At 45.0% G+C, this 6067-nt stretch overlaps 2 non-coding genes across 2 annotated transcripts; one reads left to right on the forward strand and one right to left on the reverse strand.

Annotated features, from left to right (window-relative positions):
• Positions 1–1900: 1900 nt before the first annotated feature.
• Positions 1901–1974, reverse strand: trnan-guu (transfer RNA asparagine (anticodon GUU)). Its single transcript has one exon. It is a non-coding gene; the product is annotated as a tRNA-Asn (tRNA).
• A 2799-nt stretch (positions 1975–4773) lies between these two features.
• On the forward strand, positions 4774–4845 carry trnaw-cca (transfer RNA tryptophan (anticodon CCA)). The gene has a single exon. It is a non-coding gene; the product is annotated as a tRNA-Trp (tRNA).
• Positions 4846–6067: the final 1222 nt, after the last annotated feature.

Consider the following 6067-nt stretch of genomic DNA (forward strand, 5'->3'; position numbering starts at 1 on the left):
ACCACCTCCCTGACACAGTGTTCACAAATAAGCTGACAGCAAAGCTTCACGTGTGATCGAAAGTTTCTGGAAAAAAAAAATGACTCAACAGATATACAGAGTGAACGTACTCCTTTCCTGATTTGAAGTGCAAGAAGATGACTTGAGTGAGCCTGACGTGATTTGAACACGCAACCTTCCGTTCTGGAGTCACACGCGCTACCGTTGCGTCACCAGCTCACCGAAAGTGCCCAGCCTTTAGTTCATGATTAAGGGAAATGGTCGCACTACAATGATTTTATGTTATGAGTAACAACGGAGATCAACAGTTCATGTCTGTTCTGTTTCTCCCCCATCTCCCGAAACAATTTCCAACTCTCTTTCAATAAAAAGATGACAAGAAACAGAGCCATCATTAACTTTTGTACTGGAGAAGGTTTCTTGTGAAATTAGCTTGAGGTTTGAGGTATGCAAGGTCAAGAGAACTTAGGTAAAACACGGAAACGCTTTCCTCATTAGCAGACAGTGAAAGGATTACAAGACGCAAATTAAGCATTTTCGACAAGTGATACAGGGGACTGGGAAGATAAGCATTCTAAACTGTGAACGACAGTGTTTTGAAGCACAACACACACATTCAAAGACTGAAAACATTCAGGTCCTGATTAATCAGATTGCATTGTGGTGCTATTCTGCAAAACATCTACTTGCAATGTCCTACAAAAGATTAAACAAAGCCCTTCAACAACCAAAGATAATCAGCGTCACTGATTCCCTTCCACAGTCCCAACTTTGTGAAGCAGTATCTTTCACTGGCAAAGGAAGCATCCTTGTCCTCAGGCGCCTGCTTCATTTCGATCACGATTTCCAGCCCCTCACTGTTCTAGTCTCATTTCCAAACACTTGGCTCATTGCCTCAAAAGGCGCTTTGCGGTTATCTGCTTCATTCCACGCGAACAGGCAGTAGAGTAGATTAGACTAGACTAGATGGAAACAGGCCCTTCGGCCCAACAAGTCCACACCGACCCGCCGAAGCGCAACCCACCCATACCCCTACATTTACCGCTTACCTAACACTACGGGCAATTTAGCATGGCCAATTCACCTGACCCGCGCAGCTTTGTGACAGTGGGAGGAAACCCACGCAGACACGGGGAGAACGTGCAAACTCCATACAGTCAGTCGCCTGAGTCGGGAATTCAACCCGGGTCTCAGGTGCTATGAGGCAGCAGTGCTAACCACTTTGCCACCGTGCCGCCCAGGTTGCACATCCCCACCAGTCCCAATGTGAGTGAAATAGTTTTCCCACTCCACTGACTTGAATCTTAAAGAAGAAGCCGGGGAGCAAGCTCCCTTTCTTTTCGACGACATTTCTCATTTTGTAGTCGACAGGGGTCACACCTGCGTGGGGAAACCGCAATGGGTTTCAAGTCCATCGCATTAACCACTCAGCCCACGAATACAGAACCACACTGACAGCTTCACTTCCCAGATCTGTCTGCCTGCGGAGCTGAGAAAGAATGAATCATCGCAGAGTTTGTTTGAATCCATTCACTTCAGTGATTCGAAAGGGTTAAATATCTGCATACGGCGAGTCTAGGTGTTTCATCGCAAAAGATGAAATGAACTTTCAGTTAAAAACAAATCTAGAAATTTCAGGAGGAACGGAGAAGGTCAGGCAACATCTATGGAAAGAGAGTCAGACACAGCATTTCAGAATTCCGTTTTCTCCGACAGGTGCTGTCAAACCTGCCGAGTTTCTCTTTTTTGTCTCGGGTCCTTAGCATCCGCAGTCCCTTACGTTAGGCAATAACACAATTCAGAAACCCCATTGTGGAGAAGGTTTCCGCTTGGATAACATTTTCCTGACCCCATTAAAGTGCACACAGTCGCGAAGCCAAGGAAGAGGAAAAAAATTAAGCGTCCCTGGGTGGGTTCGAACCACCAACCTTTCAGTTAACAGCCGAACGCGCTGACCAATTGCGCCACAGAGACAGGCGACGGCGGGCACTGCGCCATCGCTTAGGGGAGGCTATTAGTGAATTCATAATTCAGCCGGCCCCGCCTAGAGTTACAATTGTCGTCTATCACTTTTACTTTTCCTGAATAATGCCTGGGACATTCATTGTGGAGACACCGGGGAAGTCTGATCCCACCCTCTGCAGACACATCCATGTCACGAGGAACTAGTTTTCTTCCTCCGGGACCGTCGCCCTTCGAGCCTTTCAGTGTTTTGCCTGTTCCCGAGTTCCCTCATTGGCTCGGAGGCGAGAAGGGGTTTGAATTCCTGATGTGCACGAACGACAATTCTTTCAATGTCTCAGATCAGTTCATGTCCCGAGAACATCAGAGTCAATCTCCCTGCCTCTTCAACAAGGGGACGGTGTCTGGGCTGTCTCTGCTGAGTCGGACGGTTCATCTTTCATTCTCATCTAAATCCGCTTCCCAAAGAGTTTCTAAAGGTTCACAAAGCTGAAGACTGGGAATTCTGTTTTGCTTCATGAACAGTTTTCCATTTCCTAACTGACAATATTTTGACAAAATCTCTTCCCAAGTGTACGCCATGCTTCATTTCCAGGGATGAGGAATTTCCATTGTGGGGAGACATTCCCAAGGTTTGGAATGTTCGCTTTGGAGCAAAGAAGTTTAACTGGAGATTTCCTGGGGCTGTTGGTAATGATGGGAGAAGAAACGGTGGGAATGGGCAGATTAATGATCAGAAGAACCAATTGCCACTGACCAGAGTCAGTTACCAGAGGACAGGAATTGAAGTTCTTGATTGAAAAGCAGCACTTGTGCCAAATAAACACAGAGAATACTGCAGAAAGCCAACAGGTCGTGCATCATCTGTGGAAAGGTAAACAGAGCTGACGTTTTGAGTCTGGTACGTTGTTTGTTCCGAACTCGAGTTTCCTGCATGGAAATCAATTCCCAGACATGAGAAAACGGGACTTTATTGAGACGGGTTTTGTGAAGTTTGAGCGATAATGCAAACAACAGGAAGTCATCTAAAATCGCCAGCGAAGAAAGCATAGTCAGCAGGTTACCACCCTGGGCGGGGGAGCCCCAAAGGATCTCCACGCCAGCACTTTAAATGTTCGGCCACAACTACACTCCCAAAGTTGTGGTCAAAAATTTCTCATGAAATTGCTCTAACAGGAAAGGTGAGTACTGGACTTGTCCTGTTAGCGCCATAGCCCCAACGTATCCTGTTTCCCTGGATTTGATCAGGACAGAGGAGGCTGATGGGAGATTGAATTGAATTACACACATTGATGAGGGGCAGAGCGGGTGGGAAGGATCCATTTCCGTGCGTAGAGAGATGAATAATCAGGGCCGAAAATAAGGAGCCACTTCAAGAAATTTGGGGTTCATTCAGTAAAGCTAATGTAGAACTGTTCACAGAAAATGGTGATGAAAGTCTCTCGAGTTATTTTGATGAGAAATGTTGAAGATGCTAATACAATCGATAGAATGAACGTAGATTGGTAAATGTATTTGGTGACAGTTCTGTTCATGCCCTGTGAGCGAAACCTGGATCTGAAGGAATAAAAGGGACATTAACAACATCGATCTGAAATTGGATACGGTACAAGAAAAGGAGCCATCACTAACACTTGGCTTTTGAACTGGAGAAGGTTTCTCGTGAAATTAGCTTGAGGCTTGAGGTATGCAAGGTCAAGATAACTTAGGTAAAACACTAATTAGCAAACAGTGAAAGGATTACAAGACGCAAATTAAACATTTTCGACAAGTGGTACAGGGGACTGGGAAGATTAATATTATAAACTGTGAACAACAAAGTTCTGGAGCACAACACTCACATTCAAAGACCGAAAACATCCAGGTCCTGATTAATCAGATTGCATTGTGGTGCTTTTCTGCAAAACATCCACTTGCAATGTCCGACAAAAGAGTGACAAAACCCATCCCTGTCAGCCCAGGATAGAAAATCCGAAGGGATGAAGGTTTGCTTATTTTCTGAAGATTCACAAAACGAAGACTGGGTTTTGGTGATTGTTTCCTTTCCACGCCCAGGAGCCACAGTGGTTGAGGCGTTGAGTTGGGGAAAGTAAAATGTGCCCGTGAGCAGCGTGTGGCGTTATTTCAGCTTCCCCTTCATCTGACAGCGCTGTGTCTTGACTCCGATGTTCTCAGAGATATTTATTGACGGGAGACAGTGGATACAATTTGCATTGTGGAAAAAGATTGCTACTTTCCTCATGTTCAGAATTAAAAGTGTAATTACTCATGGGATGGAGCAGAATCTAACGGATTGGCCCGTTGATTTAAATGTAGACATATGTTGCTTCATATGGTGTATATTTGATATTATTCACTGTTATAAAAGCTTTGTGGCTATTGTTTTTCACATTCTAATCTAGCACTGAAGTTATATTCTGTATTTCTTGTCATTCTTTTTTAATCGAATAGGACAGCAGAAAGTCATTCAGCAACTTTACTGGTTTGTTTTTCTCATGTAGCCTTGACATTTCATTTTCATTGTCCTTGATTCCTCCCACCATTTCTCCTGCATATAAACTGACATTTTCCCAAACCATCAGTTCTGTGGAAGGGTCACCGGCAACTCCTGTTTTTTGTTTCTGATATACAGCATCCGCAATTCTTTCAGATTTTCATTGAGAGAGAGTTGGAAATTGTTTCGAGAGACAGAAAGAGAGGGGGAGAAACAGAACAGACATGAACTGTTGATCTCCGTTGTTACTCATAACGGAAAATCATTGTAGTGCGATCACTTCCCTTAAGTATGAATAGAAGTGATCAATACCCCGTGAGCTTGTGGCGCAACGGTAGCGCGTCTGACTCCAGATCAGAAGGTTGCGTGTTCAAATCACGTCAGGTTCACCGAAACTCGGCTTCTTACATTTCACCTTCAAGGAAGGATTGTGTTCCCTCCGTACATTTGCTGAGCTAAGTCTCCTTTGTGGAAGCTTTCGATCACACATGAAGCTTTGCTGTCAGTTTGATTTGTGAACGCTGTGTCAGGGAGGTGGTGTGCCCAGTGTTTGGGTAAATGCTCAGCTCCCCCCAATGTGAGAAATAAAACACGGGATTTAAACGCAGCCTCTTCGGTCAGTTGGTGACAGCGCGGTGTGAATAATATTATACCGACAGTTTTACAGTATAATCCATAACCTCCCATCTTTATATTCCAATCTATCAGGAGGTCTCAGCTCCTCCTGTTGCAGCAGAGTGACAGCGAGTTCAGATAGAAATGTTTACCACCAACAGCAAATTCTTTCCTCTCACTGGACACTGTTAAAATTATCTTTATTCAACAGAAGGAGCGGAAACTACAGTCTGACGGCCTCTCTCCACATTAACGGTGAGCCTGAATTTTATACACAGTGTCAGTAAAATCCAGTGGCGGACACTGATTTGGTTCAATCGATTTTTTTGCCAAGCGTAATTCACCGAGAGGATGCTGCTGTGTGAAACAGCGTGGGGAATTACTGCAGGGCCTCCTGCTAATGGGACACACCGCAACTGATGTGTTTCACGTTCACCAGTTTATTCCCATCTCGGAGAAGAGAGGTTTGATGATTAGGATCATAGGAGGCCGACAGAGAACAGGAGAAGAGCACTCAGCCCTTCACAAGCTTGTCACCACAGCTGGGTCATCGTGGCCCGTGGATCAGTATGGGACAGTAATCTGCATCTACTGACTGGAAGCACAGCAAATTGGAGTGCTGGTGGAACTATCACACAGGAGAAAACGGCTTCGACAGATCAACTGGAGTGGCTCCCAATGCGCAACTCCGCTCACCTCAACTGAATAACTGTAAACAAATTACTCAGTGATTCAAATGAATCCTCAGTTTTGAATCTGCACTGTGTCATGCACCTTCGAGAATGATGTCAAAACACCTTCATTGCTGTGATGGAATATCCTGTTGGGCAGAATATACCCGTTGTCAAATTTCCTCCATTCTGTTGGTCCAACTCCGACTTCACTCAGAATCACGAAATGTGTGACAGCGCAGACTGAGGCCATGCAGCCCACCTTAGCTCTGCTGGTTCAACACAATATGTAAATAAGTGTCTCATTCTGTCGCCTTCTCCCTGT

This window comes from Hemiscyllium ocellatum (genome assembly GCF_020745735.1).
Source record: "Hemiscyllium ocellatum isolate sHemOce1 chromosome 27 unlocalized genomic scaffold, sHemOce1.pat.X.cur. SUPER_27_unloc_16, whole genome shotgun sequence".
Taxonomy (NCBI): domain Eukaryota; kingdom Metazoa; phylum Chordata; class Chondrichthyes; order Orectolobiformes; family Hemiscylliidae; genus Hemiscyllium; species Hemiscyllium ocellatum.